A 26,493-nucleotide genomic window follows, 5' to 3' on the forward strand; every position below is an offset into this window, starting at 1 on the left:
CCATACACAATTATTAAACGTACAACTGTTCCTGCATTTTTCAAATAACAATAATTATAAGAAAGAATTCAAAATTTAACATGTTACATTATGTTCGATAGATTATAGAAATCAACAAAACAGAATTACATGCAACTTTAAAATAGCAATCAAGTCAAACAAATGTTCAATAAAAATTCCTTTTATGCCAACTAGGAAACGTATTCGTTATTTAATATAATAAAGTCAGTTAATCTAAAATTATCTACATACATAATTATTTCCCTCTGGTTTTTATAAGTAAAGTTATTTCGGGTACGTTTTTTTTTTTCGCATACACAAACTAATACAAATAACAGACATGGTAATGCATAGACATAATTTTACTGTTCACTCAATGAAATGTTATAAAAAAAGACTTTACCGCCTTTATTGTATACTAGAATTGCATATTTTGATATTGGTTCTTTCAAATGGTTTAGTTTTATGGTTCAATGTCTCTACAAGAAAAAGATTTTGAGCAACAGTTTGAATTATAGAAGGACTGACTATGATATTTTGTGTTCTTGTGCACCATGAAAGTAGACTTATCGTTCACGTGAAGTTAATTGGGTAGTTGCGTATAGAGGAACAGGCCTCCCAATTTATGTCCAAAATATCAAAATCTAAGTTACCGATTTAATTTCAGCAACCTTTGATTTTCTATTTTTTTTATTTTTTTTTATTTTTTATTTTTTTTTATTTTTTTATTTATTTTTTTTTTTTTTTGTCATACAAAAGCATGTGTCTGACTTTAACAAAAATGCCATTAACAATTTAGTAATAAAAGAATATACATGTAACGTCTACTTCAACATCAGAAAAAAATATTTCTTTTTTTTGTCACAGTAGTAAAAGAGTATGCATGTAAAGTCTTCATCAGAGAAATAAACCTAACAGTTTGTAACATAAAAGGTTCTGATTTTGAACAGCTTATCATGTTGGGAAAGAATTGTGATGGAACATTCAAAAGAAAGAGATGATTAAGCAGGTCAATTGGGTTCAGTTACCTGTATAGTTTCATAGAATGATGTTGTTCATACCAAAGATATTTGGATATGCGGTAAAGAATCTTGTTTGTTTCTACATATGAACCTCTATTCTACAAGACATTATACATTTTTAGATACGATTTTAAGGAATTTGTATCAATGTCCAGCTGTGAAATCTACATATCAAGGAAAGGTATGATTATTTTTTAAAATGCAAATGAGCTCAACTGTAGTGGCAGAGATCAATAGGGGAGACAATAATGCTGTTGACAGATAATATTTAAACATTGATTTCTTGACATGAAGATTGGTTGACAGTACAGCATAGTTAAGTTACTATACAATGCCCTACTATTGGACGTCCTATCACTAGAGTGGCTGGTGAATTGGAAACTTTGTTTATAAAAACTTAATTGCATAACATAAAGGATACAACTATAACTACATCACAACGACATGAAGAGGCCATATCTGTATTGATAATTGTCCCAAAATGAACTATAACTACATCACAACGACATGAAGAGGCCATATCTGTATTGATAATTGTTTTTTATCAAAAGGTAAGTCATTTTATAGTTTATTTAAATGTCTTTTAACATTGAAATACTTCAATACAATTATGATTGCTATTCACATTTCTTCTTGATACATTCTATACTGTTTGCATAGGGTTATACAGCAGTTTTTAATGACCACTGTCGATAGTAACTCTTGCATACTCTTTTCACAGTTTTCACTGTTACAAAGGATGGTGTAACTATCAGTACCTATTTGTAAATGCAAAACGTTTGTCCAATGTATGTTTTAAAAAAAATTAACTTTATTTTACAAAATTTTATATACTTCAATTCTGAAAAAAGAGAGACTTGGGTAACGCTTAATGATGTTATAAACAGGGTCTTGTAACTTCCACAATTATAATTTATTCTTTCAAACAAGAAAATGAATTTGATATGTTAATTCCAAATGTAGCCGGCAGAAAATCGCTTATATGTCGCAGAAAAAAATCCTTGAAATGAGTAATTAAGTCATTATGCCAGAAAATGAAATGAATTATTCAACGAAACTAAATAACCTGTCTTAAACATGTTAAAATTGATGAGTTCAAATAACCTTTTGGGTATTTAATATTTAAATACCTAAAAAGTATTACACAAAGACAAAAGTTTTCCATTATCATCCTGCTGTATGCTTATTTTTTTTCAATTCACTAACATTTCATTTTCATGTTAGGATTTAATCCGTATTCTAAAATAACTTTTACATAAATAACATAAACGGAAATACATTTTCACCAATTAAACAAAGAAAAACAAAATGTTCCCTGATTTTCTAATACATCGGTTTGTCTATTTATATTTCATTTCCTTTACAAAATGTACAGTTGAGAGAACTCATAAACATAGCCAAAGTATAAACTAATAACTAAGGTCTCAAAAGTATACACTATGTTTCAAAAAACATTTACATATATCAGTTATCTAACATGTCATTTTTATGGCAAACATTGACAAAGTGAATAAAAACATTATCAACATTTGATCAACATTAATTATTGAAAACAATATATATCCGGATTCCCCCCCTTTTTATTGGTAGTTATTTACCAAATGACGTGTTGACGAAGTTGTGACGTAAATATTTGTAAATAATCGCACAATTTATGTTGTCATCACATGTGTTATCCTTTAGGAAACATATATTGATACTTATATGTACATAACTTATGTCTATAAAAAATAAAACCCGGACATTTTCGCTACGTAATTAATTGTTTTTAACCCATTTTTGTCTATTTGGAATTTTTAATTCATGATTTTATTCAGTTAAGAAATAATAACATTAAGTATTTCCAAACCCAGTGAATAGATCAGCCCATTCTTTATCATTAATACTATATACATCTCTTTGAGACTCCGATCTAAAACGATGCAAATGTTTCGGCAAGATAGCGGAAAGTGTGATTAGATTACACTTAATACCCAAGATATTACTGTCAGTGAAAGAGGTCTTTTCTTGATTTATTGCTAGCAAACTCAATGTATCATACTTTATTCTGTGTGTTCGTCCTTTGCAATTAATTACTTACAACAGAAACAGAAGACTCTCTCCCTGCAGAAAGGATTTTTTTTATTTCCGATAAAAGACATATTACATTGATAAGGGAAAGGAAAAAAGTGTCTATGACAATAGCAAAGTGGATGAATTTGGTATTGATTTTACTTAACAACGTTTCTACTGTTGCACGTAATCTGATGTTTGTGTATCATTGTATTTCATTTGATTTATAATCCGTTTAAAACTCGAAATGATAGTAGTAGTGATACGATTTCCGATGCCTGAGCTAGTTGGTATCAAATCTATTTTTAAAAAATATTGATCAAACATACAGGGTTAAGTTCTTTTATCTTGGATTAAAAAGCTAAACTACATTCTAAGGTAGGTTGCTTCAACTTAAGTTTAGGCTTTGTCAGCAGCATCAGCATAATCATCAATACTGTTGTTTTTAACAAAATATATTTTATAATTTATAATTATACCTTTCCGTATTGAATAATATTATTCACAACAAACCCTGTCTCTTCGTATAAATGATTTATCATACGAAACAATATAATATTATTTAATGGTGGAACATTTTCTCACGATAATAACATTAAATTGTATACATCAAGTATCGTATGGTCTAAAGCGGCTTTGATGTTGCTTGTTAACATTTTCACATTAAGAATAAACTTTGAATATGTCAACACTTTGACAACTTAACCTTCATTTGAGAAGAGTGCTATTGTTTTTCGGTCGGAGAGTCAACCATTCTTAACGCTTATTTATTTATTTTTTTTAATTAAATGAAAAACTGATTTCTACATTCTACAATATAATTTATGATTTTTCAGTCTGTGTAATTATGATTCTGTGTTTCCGGGTTATCTTCTATTCATTTGATATGATTTTTTCATTGCTTAATACATGAAGAAGTTTCTTATTACACTAGCAAGCTATGTTTCAGGAATTTTCTGTTCCATGCTATTTCTATATACACTTTTGTATAGCAATGCTTGTATACCGATTCTATTATCAAATTCAGAAGTTTTTGGTTGTGATATGTTGGTTTTAGATCTGTTCAAACCTTTGAGTTCTGGCTCAGGTACCACATTGTTCAAGAATACCAGGAGACTCACAAATCAAATCTAACATGAAAAGTTATAATTATGAATATACACGGACGTATACACACGTGTCAGACTTGAGTGTTATGGCTATTCTGGTACCGCCTATCACTTAAAAACATTCACTGGTGCCATCATTATTATATTGTATTACAGATATTGGCATTGCCAACCTTAAGCATATTTATTATCCTTTTTCCATGAATGTTATTATTTGAAATGTCAACAATTATCGAATGTCGATAATATATCTTCAGAACATGTAAAGTAACTAAATATCAGCGGCAAAGTCCAAACATTTAGTCTGAACGTGAACTCGGGAAACAATCTACATAAACCATGAAGCGGTTTCTGTACGGGATTAAAACAGTTTTGATATGCACATTACTTTTTTGTACGTATGATTTATACTGGAAATTTGTTAATACATAGTAATAACATTTAAATAGAAATAAGGCTTACATTATTGGCATGTCTGAAAACTCTGTTGGAAAAGCTTTAAAATTTGAGATTTTTAAAACTTGATTGTTGTTTAAGAAGTTTGCACCATGCAATTTCAGAATGAGGTAGTGCAGACCTCAAAAGTTGTATACAGTGTTTTTGTTTTATTGAATTGGCATCTCTTGTGTATTAGTGACCCATATTTATAACATTTTTTTCCAAAAAAAGAAAAAAAAACAAATTTACTCCACCAATGTGTAGTAATGTTAAGGTTCGTTGCATAATTCACTTCATTGTCTTCTTATCCTCATGTTTGAGTTTAAGATTCTAGAAATTATTATTTTAAATAAAAGTTAAAGAGCTAGACCTTCATTCAAATGACCTATCTGTTTAATCAGTATGTTTTAATTTGTGTGTACATTTATTTGACAATAATTTGACACGTTTGATAAACTGTCAACATACCTTTACATGTAAACTGAATATTAGCATTGGAAGAATAAACCAGCACTTGTAACACCAACCAGCAGATTAACTGTGTGTTTGTTTGTTTTGTATGGTGTTCTAAAACTCGTCAAAATATTGATTATATAATTCATATTGAGAACACACAAAAACTGAACGAAATGAATTTGATTGAAATTTTACTTCCTTTAATGATACGTCTTTAAAACTAAAAGTGGTTCTTTATTATTTTTACATGCCAACTATGAAGCAGATTATACAATTTGATTGCGTTCAAGCAGAGAGTCCTTCTACTGCTTTGGTGAAATAATGCAAATGCTTTAAATTTATTCAATATCTTATCACTTCTGAAATAACAATGTATGTTAATGCTAAGTATATATATATATAATATGTTACGGGAGATGCAACGCTTTGTTTTGAAATGAAAATGCAATTACATTCGGAATGGATAAAGTTGTAGATCATTACATCGTGAATGGATAATGTTTTAGACTAATACATTCAGAATCAATAAAGTTTTAAACCATTACATTCAGATTCATCCTCCTAAGTCGGGGTTTTCAGTCCACCCTCGCTCCCCCAAAACCCCCGACATCACTCATTCATATTTAATGGGTATCGTCCAGCCAATTCCGATTGGTTGTTTCTCCGGGTGCGAAGCACCAATGAAAATCGATTTAACATAAAATGTCTGTGGAAAAGTAAACAATAATACGAGGTAATGGACGATCCGATGTAGTAAACTGAAAGTTGTATGATGTCACAAATGATGCAATATGAACAAAAATGGTAACTGTAGATTCTGTTTAGAGTCTTTACTGTTGACTTTTTTGTACGTAACGAAGAGTTTCTATTACGAGTGATTTGATTGGATTTTGGATATGGGTTGAATTTAAGTAACTCACTAGATGGCGCTGAATGATACCCGCTAAATATGAATGAGTGATGCCAGGGGTTAGAGGTACCAGTATCGTATTGCATATCCCTGAGCGGGTGTACGTCAAAACATGGATGCCATAAAAATATAGTGCATTTTCTTTTTGCCTCTCTACAAACTAATGTTTTGTCAAAAGACATGAACAGTGACTTAAAAAATAGAGCAAACATCACACTGTAAGATGAAGAACTTTTTTAAAAGAAAATCTAGCATAATATCATAAAAATGTTCCACTGAAAAGGTTGGTTTGGTGAGTGCAAAACGAAAGTGAAAGTAGGGAAAATGGCTATTTATAGTTCAAGACTAATTTTCTGTCCAATCTTCGTGGACTCACCCTATTTTCTTTGCGGGAAATTATTTTTTCACATGTCCTTAGAAATGCTACATAAGTGAAAGTTTTATTGAATCAATTTACATATTTTTTAAAAAATCCTAAAAATATGCACTTCACTATAGAAGTCTATGGGAAAATTAATACGATACTGAGACCTAGAGGGAGCGAGGGTGGACTCAAAACCCTGACTTGGGAGGATGATTCAGGATGAACGCAAAGACAAAATTACAGAACGTAGAGACGAAATGACAGAACGTAAAGACGAAATGACAGAATATAAAGACAAAACGACAAAATGTAAAGATGTTCCTATATAACGTAAATACAAAATGACCACATGTAATTATAAAACCACAGCAAGTAATATAAAATTGACAACACGTAAACAAATGCGTATCTCATCAGACAGTTTAGGCGTTCCATACAGATTCAAGAAAGTATTAGACCATGACCTTCTGACTGAATAAAGTTTTAGACATTTACATTCAGAGTGAATAAAGTTTTAGACCATTACATTCAGAATGAATTAGGCTTTAGACCAAAACATTTAGAATTAATGTGAAGTTTCAGACCATTACATTCAGAATGAAAATTTATAACCAAGGTTATAGCTGTAATCAAAAGAATGTAATCCAGGGACAAAGACCAGACATGGAAAACAGACATACACAACAAAGAATATAAAGTAACTAAAATCATACAAAGTAACAAAAGTAAATGAGCAACTCGGACTCCACTAAAAACTGGGAGCATGAACCCGGTGCACCGGTAGGGTAAGCGAAATAAATTGAAGAAATACTATCGTCTCTATCTTATTAAAGTCTATTAGTAAGTGTGTTTTAGCATCATATGCTTACTTACTTCACACTTTCATATACAAACATATTTTCATTTAAAAAAAAATATGATCTTAATTATCGTTCATCGACTTACAGTTTTGCATATATATACAACGTCTCAGAATGTGACAACTCTATTCGCTACGCTGCTCCATCGGATCAAATTGATACAGGGAAGATAACGTAAACTTATAGAAAGGTCTGAAAACTTCCCAACGATGTTAGAACTGTCAAATTTGCGAAGCAAATTTTTGGTCGTTCCTTCCGCGGGACTCGAACTTGTACCGCTATGACATCTATGGCAACAATCTATGCACTAAGTCCAGCGCCCTAGACCACTCGGCCAGCTAGGCTATATGAAAATATAGCTTTCGCTGGCCTGACCATTCCTTCTCGGATTAATCTAGGGCTGTAACTTAGTACACGATGTATGGTAGTACGGGACAGTTCATCTAGGCGTTATTATGTAGGATGGAGGATCAAATTAATGATGCATGTCAAAACAAATCAATATTATAAAACGTCTCAGAATGTGACGACTCTATTCGCTACACTGCTCCATCGGATCAAATTGATACAATATATATATATACTTTGACTTTAAGTTAAAAAAAAGGCTTTACATTGCATTTAAAAGATAAATCACACAACAACAAAATGCAAATATTTGTGCAACGAATCCAATGCATAACTATAGTCAAAGGTCAAAGTTAAACACAGAGACATATCAAAGAAATTGAGTTAAATAAGCGTTGTACACTGATCTGTTGCACGTAAACCAGTATCATTTGTAAGACTATGAGAAGTGGAATATTGGACCATTTACTAAAGGCGAACAACCAAACGAAGTCTTAAGAATGCGTGTTACTGCCGTGGCGACATATTTCTTTAATTTTATTTCGGAATGAAGGAGAAGTGAGGCATCATTCATTACGTACTTCTATATATAATTATTACTCATTAATTGATATTAGAACTTCCTCCGTATTTTCTTTTAACGTACAATTCAAATTCAGGAGTATCCCGTAATGCTGATACAAAAAGTGTTTTCTTTTGACATAGTTTATTTGCTTTTTTACTATTTTTGAACAAGGTCTTCTTGTTTTTATTTGAATAAACGGGTACACTGTACACACGCGCATTTCTTCACATTGGAAGGTGGAAACAGGAAACAAAGACCACCTATATACATAATGTAGCGAACCAAATAAAATCGAGTTCATATAAAAACTGAAGATAAGAATATTTTGCCTAAAAGTAGTACTGGTATGCACTATGCCACCATTTAATGTCTATATTAATATGAAACCATTAGATCTCTATACAGTTCACTGAAGTAATTAGTGACAATATCACTATCATGTATTGGCATATATTGGAAGTCCTATACTTACTGATGCAAATTTTGCATGTCAACAAATTATTTCAAAAAAAAGAATGACAGCAAAGAAATATCAATACCATTCCTATTAAAATTGAAAGCAGAAAAGAAGTTCTCTGTAGAGCGATCATCGATTCTAAGATGTAATTACTTTTCTCTGGAGAAAATAATTGAGGCGATGAAAGACTTGTCCTCATAGCTCTGACGTACCAACGAATGAAATTGCTAATTTTTGTCAGAGTTGCTGAAGGCCTCTACATCATGTGTCATTTTATACGTCTATAATATTTGACAAAATCTTCGAGGTTAATTCTTGTTAAAGAAGTTATTTTTCTTGCATTGCTTTTTTTTTTTATAATTATGTCCTGGCAAGGTTAATTCTTCTAACGGGAGATATATTTTCCTCTGCTTTCTATAATTGTGTTCCTGTCATTAGTGGTCTTCTTCCCCCAAGATATAGTCAAATGGAGATGCAGAAGAAATTGTCTAAATCAATTTAAACTCGGTGTAAATCTTTTGGATTCTGCACTTTCTCATTATATCACTTGTGTTCATCATTCATTGAATTCCTAACTTGATTATTATTGAACATTTATCAGATTCTGAATACGAAGTAGAAGCTATTTTCTGTAATTGTGAATATAAATTTGAATTTATTTCCTTGAATCTTGTTTGGAAGTGATCAGTAGAATACACAACATATAAAAATGAAATAAAATAATGTTTAAAAAGGGCAGAATATTTTATTGGAATAAATCAGTCATATTAAGTTTAACGTATCGAACGTATCTTAATTGAGGGGAAAACAGTCTTAATGTTTCTATTCAAATTGGTATTTTGTTGTAATCAGGTATCCATCTGATACTGAATCATTGGTGGGCTTGAATATTTCTTAAATGAGAAATGTGGTTAAAAAGCTTTTAACATTTTCATTTCCTTGTGCATATTTAAAAAGTGTCTGACCCAAAGCTTTATTACATCATATGCTTGTGTTTGTTATTTCGTTAACCTTGCTAACATAACGAATTAATAAAGAGAAGGAGAAATGTCTTTTTGAAGTATGTCGCCCGACAATGCTGAATTGATATCATTATTTAAAGAAGAAGCCGTATGAGTGATGGTGAAAACAAGGGAAAATATTTTGACTAGACAACACCGGCGGAGCAACAACATCATTACATGCGCAGAACAAAACGTACTACACACATGAACCAAGAAGAACACATAACAACAATTAGGTTGAGGTAGCTGATGTACATTCGCTTGCTCCGGACTGGGTAGCAGTTCCTACTTTTTCCGAAAACAAACAGTTGTGCTGTCCTTTAAAGGTCAAGTTTGGTGAAATTAAAGACATCTATGTCAATTCAGTTGGTTGAAAATAATATTAAACACTTACATTGGCCAGCAACATATCACTGTCCGGGTAGTTCTAGAAAGCAGCTGTGAATGCCTACATGCATACATGCTCGTCAAATTTGGTTTTCATTTAACCCATTTAAACTGCGGCTTAGTGTTTTTATGATGGTGTTGGATTGCAGAATATATTGGATATGACCACTCCATATCTGTCACTGAAATTTTCTGTGTGTAATTTTGTTCGATTATTCTATTTTGTAATTCGTTGTTCGTCAATTGTTCTTTCCATGTTCCAAGCATTTCTTGTCCACATATTTCGGTACTGCGTTTTTATTTTTTCAAACTGTGTATCATATTACTTAACTTTACCGTAGTACAAAAAATCAAAACCCCAGAAACATTGAGGTTTCCTTCCTTGTATTGAACATAGGGGTGCATGTTGTATCAACTTTGACCTCATACTGTAGAACTCATTGGTTCTGGATTTGGCTTCCTACTTTGCATTTCTTGTAAATGATTTTTTTAAATCTAGGACTTCCTAAGCATTTGGTTCTAACGCTGCTGATGAGAGGTTATTCTTTTTCATTGACCGTTAAAAATGTACACTATTATAATCTTGTATAAAACTCTTATGAAACACAGATAATACAGATATGACATATCAGCTAGCCTTTAGAGATTTATAAAACACTAGATAATTTGTGTCCGTCGGGATGCCTACCCTCTGGTGAAACAATAATCTATACCAAATTGTACAAATGAACCCAATTAAAAAATATAGTTGAAGATTTTATCACCCGTATATTTGATGTTAGATGAAGAATAAGTTTTTAGTCTGTGAGAAAGCTTGCATACCGGCGTTTTCCCGTTCAATGTAAAAAGCGGCGTCGAAATAAAATTTTAATTTTTTTAAGCTACGAATGTTAGAAAATCGTCGTGACCACTTCTGTCGATTGTGATATGAGTAGGCATTACTTGTAAGATAACGAAACAACGGGACTGATAGTTTTATACGACCTTCCAAAATGTCTGCAAACTAACGGACATTTATAATTATCTGTCTGGGATCCTGTCACTTTGTATTAAGTTATATACGGGAAAACAACCCTAAAACAAAATGATGTCCATCATAATCGTAGATAGAAAAGCCATATAGTTATTTAATGTCATTTTTTCCTCCTTTTGTCCTTTTGTGCAAATTAATTCCCAATATTATAGTATTATTGGGATGCTATAGTTCACTCTTATTTAATTCTTTTACATGTAAGAACACATTCTACTCTGAGGTTATTACAGGTTCGTATATCTGTATAGACTTGTACATTGTACAAACAATTGTTTATTATTTTTGCAATTGGAATCAAAGTTGAAAGTATAACAAAGTAAATATGAATTTCCATCAATCTATGATCTAACGATGGCATCATGTTTAATGTAATGATTTGTAGAGGTGATTTTGTAGTTAATATAGTCAATATTATCAGCAGTGGGTATTTCAGCAAATGCAAATCTTGAAACAAAATCCTGAATGAAATAAGTGTTGTAATATCATCTTGCAAACACTCAGGCAGATAAATGCCAAACAAAGCGCTTCATATACATTTCATAAAAAAAATAAACGCGCCATCTCAGAGTTTTACACATTTTAATAGGTTGACAGTTTGTTTGATATTCAGTCACGCCTCTTTCTGTTAGAGGCTATGTGAAATTTGATTGTAAGAAATGGTCCACATGAAAAGATTGTGATACTGTTTCTGTTCCATGATAGCTATGGTCGTTTTTAAGTCATACCTTGCTTTGTTTCTTCCAAGAATTTTTGCATAATTAGAAGGATGTTCAACAGACATTAATTCGTTTCGATGTCTGCTACTCCAGTATAATACACATTGTATAATCCTATTTTAGATTTCGTCATTTAATGAGTTACAGTTATGTGATATTTCGTTTTATTCGTGGTTAAAAATATGTGTAATAGCTAGAACATAATTAAATTCTTGGCCAAAAAACCTGACTTTGGGAAGTGGTGTTTAATACAAAAAAAAGGACCAGTTTTCCAAAAAAAATACGAAATAAAATCCAGTTGTTGTCTCAAAATGTATAATTTTAAATCTTTATTTCTTGGTAATTAAAATGAACAAGCTATGTCTATTCGTTACATAAAAAACACATACCAGGTATGTCAAACGCAGAAATGTGGTTCTATGGGGCAAGTTTTTTGTCTTTTTACTAATTATTCGTAACGTAATGTATCAACTGCGATTATAGTAGACTTTTATTAGTTTCCTGCATCGATACGCGAATTCTGACTTTAATAAAACAGTGAAAATTTGATAAATAGGGACTTTCTCTTAAAACACTAACTATTTGTGGAAGGTCTAACTAGATTATTTATTTAATTGCCATCTCCCCATACAGATGTAATGTTAGGCAGGTGTAAACTTTAAATGGACGAGGTTGTATATATTGTGGCCTTTTAATGTTTTACATCAACTCGAATTTATTTCCCTTCATAATTAAACATAGCTATAAACATTTAATGTTAAAGATATGAAACTCACAAGATCCTTGCTTATATCACACTTGGTACTACTACAGTTAACTTCCTGTCAGACTGAAATAAGACTTTCGGTGCATATGAGATCAAAGGTTGAATTCGTATTGACTACCATTATGATGACTTCGTCCTCTATAAGCGGTGTCTATTACATGTTACTTACAATCACTGCATGTACAAATATGTTATTTTATTTGTTTGCTCATGATGCACATAGGGGATAAGCATGATCAATAAAATTGTCGAATCTTTGAATCTTGAATCTTGGATTAACTTCATACATTAAGGTGGTGTTTGAAATCCGGATCTTTATCTGGAATTACTAGTAATACTCCCCCGCCAAGGTAGGATTTTATGAATTAAAACAAAAACGTTATAAATGATTCACTTGTTTCTATATGTCCCTAATTATTCTTCTTACAATACCAATATACTACTAAATAACACTTAATTTGGAAAATGTTACCCTACAAATGTACTTGGTTTCACCAATTGATTTCAATTGATTTTTAATGCATTTGATTATGAACCAAGGTCCGGTGCGTTATATTAGTTATAATCATTAACCTTACACCTCTTCCCTTCCATATGAGGTTTATATAAATCCGCCGGTCTCCTTGTTAGATTATGTATACATTGCTTGTTTGTTGTTTTCTGTTTTACTTTGTTGTTAATTTTTCTTCTATACATAGGCAAAAAAAATACTGAAGCGGCAGCACAAGAATGATTCAAATGCGTCAAAATAAAAATATATAGTTTGAACGTGAACACGCAGAACAGAGATGAAAAGTGGAAGAAATAAGGGAAGGCAGGACTATTTGTAGACATAAATTTTACATTATCTTTTTTCTTACCGGTTACCATACAACAGATGTCAATCTGATCATATATCATTATTTCTAAGTTATCCTGACTCAGTATTTATATTTACTTAGCCAGAAGACTTGTTTATCTTTTATCTGGTATAGTGTTTAGTCTTGATCATCTAATGTGACCTTCAAGAACTCCATTACTTAGATTCATCTTAAGACATGTCCAACATGTTTATCTATACCATATTATTATGGAGAAAGGAAACATACTAGCAGTATCATAATCAAATCACTGATAATGGCTTCTCAAAAATCTAATTTCCTTTCAATATAGTTTTTACTTTAGATTTTTGGTGGCTCATTTTTTGGAAGTCTGAAAGGCAATAAGAGGGAGTAGGTAGTTCAGTTATGAGAGCGTATAGATGATTGATAGGAAATGTTCGTGGTTTCTTTGCGTTGGTCAAACAATTCCGGACAGGGAAATTGATTTGCCTAGTGAGGTTTCCACTAGAAACAAAATGGTTTTAAATTCAGGAAATCAAAAACAACATGATCCGGTAGTAGGGTTTTAATAGTGATGTATGTAGCTGAACCACCGTAATTGATTATCGTATAACTTAATAGTCCATTGAACTCACTATGACCCGAAGACCTACATTTTTTTTCTGTAGTTACAAAAATCATATCAACTAATTTGATGACAAAAGTTTAAGATCTCGAAAACTAGACTATATATCTTTAACTAAAAAAATCTACTAAGTTACGTAGATACAAAAGGTGTACGCTTGGTACTTTTTATAGACAAATGTAACAACTAACTTGCCATCGAGGACAATGACAGTTAAATACATCTCTCGCCACCTTAATGGTAACTTACTGTCAAATTCAAAACCAATTGCCTTAGTGGCGCGAATACAATTTTGAGTATTTAATTATAGAATATTAACCGATCCCACAGCGTATTAGATTGATAGATGGTAGTGCGATTGTGCGTGGACTGAAGCCGTTGATTTCGATACCGAGGAGGTTGTAATTGTTTGTTTCTAACTCTATAATTGATTTCGTCGCTTTTATGTAGCCCGCAGATCTCCGTAATTACAATATTTCTGCAGCATTTGGGATTGAGTGTGATAACATCAGGCTACATAAAGAATTATAAAATAGTTACTGTGTAAACATGATCCAAGAAGAATTTTTTTTCCCATTTGGTTTGCTTCTTGAACATTTGGTTTGCCTTGCGACAATTTGTTTTATATTGTGGCAATTGGTTTGTCTTGAGACAATTTGGTTTGCCTTGTGACAATTTGGTTTGTTTTGTGACAATTTGGTTTGTCTTGAGACAATTTGGTTTGCCTTGTGACAATTTGGTTTGTTTTGTGACAATTTGGTTTGTCTTGAGACAATTTGGTTTGCTTTGTGACAATTTGGTTTGTTTTGTGACAATTGGATTTGCCTTGTAACAATTTGGTTTGCTTTGTAACCACTTGAGCACTTATAGTATGAGGTATTTTCATTAAAGCAAGTAATTTTGTATCTACAGTTCAGATTTTGCCAAATTCTCACTAAAATGTTGTTTGGTCGGTTTTTATTTGTTTTGTTTTGTTTTGTTTGTTTTTCATTATTTTTATTTCTTACGGATGTGACAACTAATATGACGACATATATTTATTTGGTTTACGATATCCAGGATATTTCTGTAGCAATATATAGCAATATATTGAAAAAAAAACTGTATAAATGTAAATCATACTAGTAGAAAGATATTTGGCAGTTTAATGTACAATGATGTTTAATCCTTATAACAGAACTTATATTAAGAAATGCACATGTGGCTTGTAAAAATTTTAGTGTGTACGTTTCTGAAAGTAACATTTCTAAATTTCAGATTACCTAAGTTTTAATGATTCTAGAATTGGAACAATTAGTGCTTTCATTGTCTGATTTGATACTATAACGGTGGTAATTACATTGTACAAAGATAAATTGATATTTTATAGATATCCAGAAAGTGTAGGACTGAACTCGTAAGATGACAATAGACAGAAAATTGATGGCAAGGTCTATAATAAAGGAATAAAAAGGGCTATTCATTGCTCCAGAAGTTTCATTTTCTGTTTTGTTAACTTCGTTAAGTTCTTTGTCCGCTCATAGAAGATTTAGTCCTTCAATTGTAGAGAGCCACTTTTCCATGGTTTACTATAATTAACTGGATTTGCTGACTCACCATTTCCTCAGTTTAGTTTTTTTTTACCACAGGTGAGCAAGTGCTGTATTTGTAGACTTTGATTAAATTCCAGTCTTTGAATTTTTTTTTTTGTTATGCTTCTATAGCTCAGGTCTCATTTGAAAACAAGTACGTTGCGCTAATGATAAAGAACTTCAGTTTCATAGCGGGATCTGAAACACTATAGGAGTTGATTAAACGTAGAGATTATCGCGAATTAGAGTAATGTTTTGTTAAAAACTGTTGCCAAACAAGACTTTGTTAGGGTTTCCGAGTCCTGATTAATTTCAGAGATTACATGTCAAGAATCTGATTGCAAGCAGAGAGCGTGTTTATAGATGATTTATCACGTATAATGTCTGTGGATTTGTCAGGATAAACAATTCACAAGGGAACCCTAAACTCACATTAAATTGGATGTATTAGATTTCTAGCAAGGTTAAAGGGGATAAAAGTTGCATGATAACAAAAACATATGAAGAGGACCACAAGTTTTGTAAGGTTCATCATAATAATTTCTATTGATTTCGGCAATAATTCAGGCTTCAACTAGCTTTAACTACTCTGGCGCGTTATGAGAATAGGTATTAGTTAATACTTTATTCCCAAAAGGAAATAATCCAGCAGCATTTATGGAAGAGACATTTGTACTGGATTTTATTTGTGTTGTATAACAATGATTTAAGAAATTTTGATTGCAAAACATCAGTATATTATATTAAAAATTTCCATTAAGTCATTCCAATATTCATTTTACTTTGACAACTCACGCAATAGTAAAAGTCCACTCATTATAGTTATGAGTCTTACATGGTATGTATTATTATACAAAGTTCTTTATTTCCAATGTTAGCTTAAAGGGAAAACAAGAAAAGACAAGAACTCACGTTCAATGTAGCCACATTTCTATCTTCTACAGTCACATTTCCAGTTTTGTCAATGATAAAACTAATGGTATCGCGATCTACATGTAACTGGTAACCAATCCACATTCAATATCAAGTTTCGAAATATAAGTTTACAGTTTATTTATAACTCCTGTCTAATGCAGTGATAGCGGTGATAAATGGTGTAGTATTGGTCTGACCGCATCGTGAGGTTATATGGTGTTGGTCTATCTGTAGCGATAGGTGGTGTAGGAATAGTCTGACTGTAGCGATAGGTGGTGTAGGAATAGTCTGACTGTAGCGATAGGTAGTATGGTGTTGTTCTGACTGTAGCGATAGATGGTATGGTGCTGACTGACTGTACCAATATGTGGTATGGTGTTGGCTGACTGTACCGATATGTGGTATGTGACTGGTTTGACTGCAGCGATAAGTGGAGAAGTGTTGGTCTGACAATAGCGATGGATGGTGAAGTGTTGATCAGAAAATAGTGATAGATGGTGAAGTGTTGGTCTGTAGCAATGTGTAGTTTATACTACATGTATTGGTCTGATTGTATCGATATGTAGTTTATGCCATCGGTCTGATTGTAGCGATAGGTAGTGTAATATTAGTCAGACTGTAGCAAAAGATGGGGTAGTATTAGTCAGATTGTAGCGATAGGTGGTAATGGTCTGACTCTAGCGATAGGTGGTAAAGTGATTGTAACGACAATTGGTGTAGTACTGGTCTGGCTATAGCGATAGGGTCTGACTGTAGCGATAGCTGATTTAGTATTGGTATGCCTGTAGCGATAGGTGGTGTAATATTAGTCAGACAGTAATGATAGGTGGTGTATATTTGGTCGGACTGTAGCGATAGGTGTTGAAATATTAGTCTTTGTTGAAATATAGAGACTAAAGTGATAGGTGGTGTAGTATTAGCCAGACAGTAGCAATAGATGGTGTTGTATTAGATAGACTGTAGTGGTAGATGGTGTAGTACTGGTCTGACTGTAGCGATAAGTGGTGTAGTATTGGTCAGACTGTAGCGATAGGTGCTTTAGTATTGGTCTGGCTGTTGCGATAAGTTGTGTAGTCGGGTTCTAACTGTAGCAATAGGTGGTGTGGTATTGGTCTGACTGTAGCGATAGGTGTTGGTGAATTAGTCAGACTATAGCGATAGCTGATTTAGTATTGGTCTGACTGTAGCGATAGGTATTGGAGTATTAGTCAGACTATAGCGATAACTGATTTAATATTGGTCTGACTGTAGCGATAGGTGTTGTAGTCTTTGGTCTGACTGTTGCGATAGGTGTTGAAGTATTAGTCGGACTATCGCGATAGATGGTGTACTATTAGTCAGACTGAAGCGATAGGTGTTGTAGTATTGCTCTGGCTGTAGCTATAGGTCAGTCTTTGTCCGACTGTATCAATAGGGGGTAAAGCGTTGGTTTGATTGTAGCGATAGGCTGTGTAGTTTTATTAAGATATTAGCAATAGGTGGTGTAGTCTTGGTCTGACTGTAGCAATAGGTGGTGTAGTCTTGGTCTGACTGTAGCAATAGGTGGTGTAGTCTTGGTCTGACTGTAGCAATAGGTGGTGTAGTATTAGTTACACTGTAGCGATATGTGGTGTAGTAATAGTCAGTCTGCAGTGATAGGTGGTGATGTATTGGTCTGAATGCAGCGATAGAGGGTGTTGTATAAGTCATACTGTTGCGATGGGTGGTATTGTTGTGAGTACAGCCAAATGTGGTGAAGTGTTGGTCTGAATGCAAAGAAAGGCATTATATTTTTTGACTGCAAAAATGGTATAGTATTGGTATATTTTTGTCTGCAATAAATGGTATAGTATTGGTATGAATGCAGCAATTTGTAGTGAACTATGGGTCTGAAATCAACGATATGTAGTATGTCAGTGGTCTTACTACAGCGCTAGGTGCTGTAGTTTATAGTTTTACTCCTCGATGACAATGGCGTTTCCATATTAAAAAATAAGGTCCATAGAATATATGTACATATTACTTCAAGTTATTAGAATGATCTCAATGTTACTTAATCACTTCTTATAGAGTGTACAATTTAAAATATCAAATACAAAACTTCTAGCCGTTTGTATGTTTGACATGATTTTTATGTGTTTTTATTTCAAAATACTTGTGTACAGTGCACTTCCATAGAAAAAGTACATGTACAAAAAGTAACATTAGGCGTCACACATCGGTGTTTACATGCTAATGACCGAGAAGACCGTACAGTAACCTAGAAATGAACTGTGTTCTCTCACTTTCAGACTTTTAACGCTATATCAGTATTGATAAATATTAGCAAATTTCAATAACATGATCAGAATTATCATAACCGTCATCACTGACTCTGACCTTCCAACACTAGGTTCCTGGTTGTTGAAAGTTCTTAGAACTAACAGTAGTTGCTGTTGTTATGAATATGAATTAACCATAACTATTGCATACGGTTGCTTCAAACGAACTGCTGGAAGTTATACAATATGAATTTTTGTACCAAACTTTTCTCTAAATTAATGATATTTAGTTAGAGATACATGTATATACACAGCAGAAAACCATGTTTCCATTACTCATTATATCTATGATAAATTGCTAACTGAATAAGTGGTCGCTAAAACGATGGGAAAGTTTCATTTTTTTAAGCACGAGTAAATTAAATACGGAATGAATAAAAAAACGTAACAACATGACCAAAGATAAAGTACCAAAAAAAAAGTATATATTACATGTTTCATACTTGCAAGTTTAATTTGTAAATCTTTTGCCTTTTAAAAAAAGAGTAACGACAAAATTACCAAACACTAATCCGATCCATAATCAAGTCAAGTCCAAAATAGATATTACACCACCAGAGCAGCTGGTACTGCAATGGTATTGACCTGGTACATGCATTTCAAACGGAATGGTGGGTTAAATCTAGGTTTTACAACGCGCTTAACCTCCCTCTTCCACTGCGGCATGAATATACCCGTGGTGATTAAATAGCATTTTCTTGCTATTGCGTCATAATCGGTAAATCAGCAGTCACAACAGCACAAAGAACAATGTACAAAAAACAATCATTACTCATTATTTTAGAAGAAACTGAGTATTTTCAACCAAGGACTGACATCTGAAAAAGAAATTGGTAGAAGGCCTTTTGAGACGCATAATTATCCCCATACCCATGATTCAGTAGTCTGTTGCACACGTAATGTTAACTTTTGTGTAGTGGGGAAAAAATAGTTGTTTAATAATCGTCTAAATTTTTGAGTCAAATAACAACAAATGCAAATCTTTTACAACAAGAACATCAGTTTATTTCATAGTTTCATTTCTCAAATCATTATATAATACTACAATTGAGTATATAATGTTCTTTAGATTCGACTGCACCACAGATACAACAAGGAGACTCCACTAAATTACAAGCAAACAAGTGTTGTTTTTAAATGCAACACTTGACCTTTGCTACATCCGCAGTAATAATACGAATGACACTTAATATTAAGGCGACGTAAATAAGTTTCAAACATATTAAGAGATCTCGATGATTTGATGTCGTGTGGCACTAAATTACAAGACTTAATCGTAGACGACAAAAAAATAATCGGAGTAAAATTTGGTATCTATGCGTATTCAAATAACATTTTGAGTCTTACAGGTATTATAGGAGTGACGTTTCTGAATCATACCCGGGATCACTTTTTGTAAATATTCCGGAGTTCTCGTGTTCAAAACTTTATGAAATAAATTATGAAAATTTTCCATCATTTTCGACAATTTCTCCTAACCCATCTCATCGTATAGCCTGTCTAAGGAGATAAATTTTGTACTGCCGGAGACATTCCTAGCCGCCTCTAACTGCACATTTTCGAGTTTATTCATTTATTGGTCCTGACAATCCCATATTATATCTCCACAGTCAAGGATATGTCGCACAAGGGACATGCATAATTTTTCCAAAGTATGTCTATCTACTAGAAAGCGAAGTTTCCTAATCATATTCAAACAGTTGTTAGCCGCTTTGGTAATATAATCAATATGATCATGCCACATAACATTGCTTGACAAAATTACACCTAAATGTTTATGTTGTCTGACTTCTTGAATTAAGTATTGGTTCATAGTAAGGTGTGGGTGTACGGTTTAAATGTTTTGCCGTGAAATGACCATCGTTTCTGTTCTGTCTTTTACGGTTTAAACGTCACCACCTATTGTTCTGACCACGTGTGAATTTTGTCAATGTTTCTTTCAAGAATCTCTGCAGAAGCATGATGATCATCGATTTGAATATAGATACTTGTGTCGTCTGCAAAGAGCTTAAAATAGAAGCATTGATGTCCTCCACAATATCGTGTATAAAGATAATACATGTACCTACTATTGATCCCTGGGGCACCCCAGCTTCCACCTTTTTCCAATCTGAACATTGTCCATTCACAACGACCCTTTGGTCTCTTCCCTGTAAATAATTTTTGAACCACTCCAACAGCTTACCAGATACATCGTATTGGTTCAATTTATAAACCAATCCTTTATGCCATACCCTATCGAAGGCTTTGCTTATGTCACAGATAAGTTTAAACAACCTGTACTTCATTCCCACTATGTAATTGTTAGTCATATGAAATAGCTGGTTAATAGAGGAATCAACGCGAGTGAACCATGAATGGTGACCTGAAATAATTCAAATGAATACAGAAAATCATGTACGTGATTGTAAATACAACGGTCCATACACTTAGATATGACGTTAAGGGGTGACTTTGGCCTGTAATATTTTAATTGCTTGAGTTCCCACTTTTTAAAATCGGATTAAACGTACTTTGTTCTTTTCCAACACGAGGGGAAAAAACTTGTCGAAAAGAAAGATTAAATAACCGCAGGGACAGATTCCTATGGCAAGCCAAAGTGGACAAAAATGCCTATTTATAAATTCAAGACAATTATTGATATTTATAATTCTTTTATAAATATTTATAAATTGAATTATAAATATTCATAAATGAATTATAAATATCTCAATTATAATTCATTTATATATATTTATAATTCAATTATAAATATTTATAATCATTTATCATAGATATTTATAAATATTTATGAAAAAAAGGCATTTTTGTCCATTTTGGCTCGCCATAGGAATCTGTTCTAGGGGTTCTAGGACATATATCGTACTTTTTTTTTGTCATGAATAAAAAGGAGGGGTGACAACTCCCTGTACCCCCCCCCCACGATCGGACACTAAACTGACAGAATGGAACTAGCTATGCCTCCTTTAGCAGCCTTGGATTAATCAGATCGGGTACAGACGCTTTACTAAATATTGAGAGAATTGAGAACGTCTTCCACGGCAGATGATAGTTCAGGAAGCGACTATCCCGAATCGTATAGCAATATCTGTACACTTAACAAATAATTATACAATACATCAACGGACTTCCGCAATCATATATGCAGCTCAACTAGCATACAAATACTTAGTCTAGTCGGACTGCATATTTGATAGTTGGAGCTAGCCACTGTGATTGGTCATAAGAAATTCATCTTTAAAAAAAAAACTTTGACACCATATTAGTTTTACCTATGGTGTCAAAAAATATACTAGTTTTATGGTTGAGGATATATCCACATTCTCTTATTAAAAACGGTATCTAAAATACAGACGGTAATTCGATGAAGTCAAGATCCGGAAAATTATGATTCATAAACGGCGAATCGAGTTCGTCAGGCATACTTCCCGTTGATTATCATACGCTGAACTTTCCAATAAAAAGTGTTAAGTGTTCTCATCACCCTCTAGATCACACAACGTACATCTCGCTGGTTCTTCGAGATTCATAAGCTTAAATGTATATTTCAATATAAGCTAATTTGATTTTTATAACCCTTTGATTGGTTATTTCTATTTTGGGCGAAACGGAAGGACAACTGGAAGCCCTTGCTCTGGAAAATATCTTATCATAGCTAGTGGCTGAGGAAGCCAATGTGGCGGCGTTTTTTAAAAAAATTTTGTAACCCACTTTTTCTGAATTCCCGATCTGATACTGCTCAGAAAAAAACTGAGATACTCATAGCTAGGTTATTTTTCATAAACTTACTTGGTGTTGTGACGTCATTAGCATCGATTGGTCCGTAGTCTGCAATTCAAATAATTCGAAATTAAATAATTTATATCGCTTTTATTAAAGGAATAAATTTTAAGTTTGACTGAACCAGCTTCGGGCCAGATTACGCTCGTTCATAAACAGTGTCGTGATGCATGAATCGCAAACTGACCTAAAGTTGATTATGTTGCATTACTTGGTCAAAATCAAAATTAAAGCAATCCTTAAATGGGAATTAATTGGCCCTTGCAAATAATTTAAATCTTTAGCATACAATTCCCAAACATCAGGAAGTTACAATTGATTTTCACACACGATGTTGATATTCCTGAATGCTATAAGGTTTCTTTAATTATATATTTCATAAAATTCTTAATTTCGTACATAGCGACATAAAAGTTGTTTTCCTTAAAAGGGTCCACTTTAATTACAGAAGTAAAATGCGTCAAGCCACATTGACGTAAAGATTACGTTTTTAGAGTTGAGGAGAAAAGCTCATTAGACACTAGTTTATATTATCGCGTGTTATGTATAAATTTCTTACCCTGTCAAAGTAAGATACTCTTTGCCTGAATAATAAATATCTGGTCGATTTGCAGCCGTTTCTTTTTTGTTCTTTTTTTTTTTTTTTTTTTGGGGGGGGGGGCATACGTTCGAATATCGAATGCCAATACTACCACGACTCCAATATACGACACGGTTTGGAAAAATCTACAATCCACAATGTGCACCCATATGAAATGGACGGTCAATTTATGCGGGTTTAAACTTCCATGCAAGCATAAAAGTCTACTAGAGATGTTCAGTTTCCGCCCAAATAAATGCCATATTTATAGTTTTTTTAAGTATTGAGTGAAAGTTGAATATCGCAAAATAGTCTAAACAAGCTCCGATTATGATGCTGACATTAAATAAAGCCAGTTGATATTGTGCAATCTTCAAGTTTCGTGAGTTATTTAACCATTTTATTATGTAGATAGCAGTGTTTTATCGACTGGTCCCAGTGAAATAAATTTCGATAATTTACACTGTGAAATAAATTCAGTAATTTCAAAATTGAAAAATTATGTTGAAAATAGCAATGAATAATTGAGGAAATCTATATAATGAAAAGAGAAATCAAATGGTTATCGTGAATAACCAAAAATATGATCACTCATGCCAAGAGCGCAGTTAAGATTTAACTCCTGATTCATATTTTGGTTATTCACTCCTACCAATGAATTATCCTATTATTCTCTATGATGCCTTTCAATATTTTGCTGCTTGCCATTCGGCATTTATCACGGCGGAAATAACTTTGACATTATCAATAGTGTCGAGAGAACAATGTTAAAAAATCATATAACGTCGCTTTCGACCTATCAGGTTTCATACTAACACAGCGTGACACGTTCACTGGGTAAATAAAGGAGGTTTCTAAATAGCGTAAAACCCTGCTCGCACTTGCGCAATCATAGTAATAAACGAGCTACTTTTCATTGTATTTATCGATTGTAATAATACTTCTTAAGAAACGTCTCCATTCTATTACGATCTTATCGTACTACATAAGAAATATCTGTATCTATATACTATGGTTTAGTCATACTGGCAATTGGCTGTATGACGCATGTAAAATGACGGTTTCGGCTACAGATTTCGGCCAAGCATTGCAGGATATGATCAAGCTAGCAAATCAACATTGAAATGTCATTCAAAACGAATGAATGTGTTTCAGTTGACCGTGATTTGTTGATATTTTGTAAGACAAACACTACCAACCTAGCGGCATTTCCACCATTAACTAATAATTATAATCATTTATGTCTCTTCATGCTAATAGCCGTTTTTGATTGGTCGAGAACGTCTTTGCCAGAAAGTTCACACTTGCATGAACTTCGCCAGATCGTTTATATTTAAAATACGTGAATATTTTAATAAGAAGTTACATTTATAATGAGAACTCGAACTCGTACCGCTGTGACATCTATGGCAACACCGCCTGCACTAAGTCCAGCGCCCTAGACCACTCGGCCAGCTAGGCTATATAAAAATATAGCTTTCACTAGCCGGGTATTTCCTCCTCGTAGGAATAATCTAGGGCTGTAACTTAGTACACGATGTATGGTAGTACGGGACCGTAGATGTCACAGCGGTACGTGTTCGAGTCCCGCGGAGGGAACGACCATAAATTTGCTTCGCAAATTTGACAGTTCTAACATCGTTGATAATGTTTCAGACCCTTCTATAAGTTTACGTTATCTTCCCTGTATCAATTTGATCCGATGAAGCAGTGTAGCGAATAGAGTCGTCACATTCTGAGACATCGTATAATATTGATTTGTTGTGACATGCATCATTAATTTGATCCTCTATCCTACATAATAACACCTAGGTGAGCTGTCCCGTACTACCATACATTGTGCACTAAATTACAGCCCTAGATTAATCCTACGAGGAGGAATGACCCGGCCAGCGAAAGCTATATTTTTATATAGCCTAGCTGGCCGAGTGGTCTATAGGGCGCTGGACTTAGTGCAGGCGGTGTTGCCATAGATGTCACAGCGGTATGAGTTCGAGTTCCGCGGAGGGAACGACCAAAAATTTGCTTCGCAAATTTGACAGTTCTAACCTTGTGGTAATTTTGCAGACCCTTCTATAAGTTTACGTTACCTTCCCTGTATTTGATCCGATGAAGCAGTGGTAGTGAATAGAGTCGTCACATTCTGAGACGTTGTATAATATTGATTTGTTGTGACATGCATCATTAATTTGATCCTCTATCCTACATAATAACACCTAGATGAACTGTCCCGTACTACCATACATCGTGTACTAAGTTACAGCCCTAGATTAATCCTACGAGGAGGAATGACCCGGCCAGCGAAAGCTATACTTTTATATAGCCTAGCTGGTCGAGTGGTTTAGGACGCTGGACTTAGTGCAGGCGGTGTTGCCATAGATGTCACAGCGGTATGAGTTCGAGTTCCGCGGAGGGAACGACCAAAAATTTGCTTCGCAAATTTGACAGTTCTAACCTTGTGGTAATTTTGCAGACCCTTCTATAAGTTTACGTTACCTTCCCTGTATTTGATCCGATGAAGCAGTGGTAGTGAATAGAGTCGTCACATTCTGAGACGTTGTATAATATTGATTTGTTGTGACATGCATCATTAATTTGATCCTCTATCCTACATAATAACACCTAGATGAACTGTCCCGTACTACCATACATCGTGTACTAAGTTACAGCCCTAGATTAATCCTACGAGGAGGAATGACCCGGCCAGCGAAAGCTATACTTTTATATAGCCTAGCTGGTCGAGTGGTTTAGGACGCTGGACTTAGTGCAGGCGGTGTTGCCATAGATGTCACAGGAGTTCGAGTCCCGCGGAGGGAACGACCAAACAAATTTGTTTCGCAATTTCGACAGTTCTAACATCGTTGGGAATTTTTCAGACTCTTCTATAAGTTTACGTTATCTTCCCTGTATCAATTTGGTCCGATGGAGCAGTGTAGCGAATAGAGTCGTCACATTCTGAGACGTTGTATATATATATATATATATAATGCTAACTATAAGGTGCCCCATCCAAGTCGGAATGGTCTAGAATTTTAGTGTTTTTTATTACTTATGTCAACACGCATTATTTTTAATGTTCAAATAATGAATTATTTTTAATTTTTTATTATTTTTTTTTTTTTATTTTTTTTTTTTATTTTATTTTATTTTATTTTTTTTTTTTTTTTTTGGGGGGGGGGGGCTTTAAATCCGATTAATTAAGACAAAACGATATTTGCGTGTGCAGGATAGATCTAATTAATATTTTCATATAAAAATGGTGTAATTTTTTACATTAAAAAAAGGAAAGAACAATGTATTTTCACTCAATATTTTAAGGGAAGCAAGAATTTTCATTATCTAAATAAATTAATGGAGAAAGAGACATTTTATACTACTTTTTTTAAAAGTTTATATTTTGTTTAGGTGGTAGTT

General features: G+C 33.3%; 1 protein-coding gene across 2 annotated transcripts in view; it reads left to right on the forward strand.

Annotated features, from left to right (window-relative positions):
• The first annotated feature begins 1,134 nt into the window (after window positions 1-1,134).
• Window positions 1,135-26,493, forward strand: part of LOC148622957 (neuropeptide F receptor-like) — a 28,508-nt gene continuing 3,149 nt past the window's right edge. The window contains exon 1 of one of the 2 annotated variants that reach the window (XM_088573343.1): window positions 1,135-1,573. The gene's annotated coding sequence lies outside the window, so the exon portion shown is untranslated. Of the gene's footprint in view, window positions 1,574-3,260; window positions 3,453-26,493 lie in introns of those variants that run through there. The other variant, XM_088573344.1, reaches the window with a different exon arrangement.

Source organism: Perna viridis, chromosome 3 (genome assembly GCF_037379345.1).
Source record: "Perna viridis isolate PV_CMFRI_1.1 ecotype Kerala chromosome 3, ASM3737934v1, whole genome shotgun sequence".
NCBI lineage: Eukaryota > Metazoa > Mollusca > Bivalvia > Mytilida > Mytilidae > Perna > Perna viridis.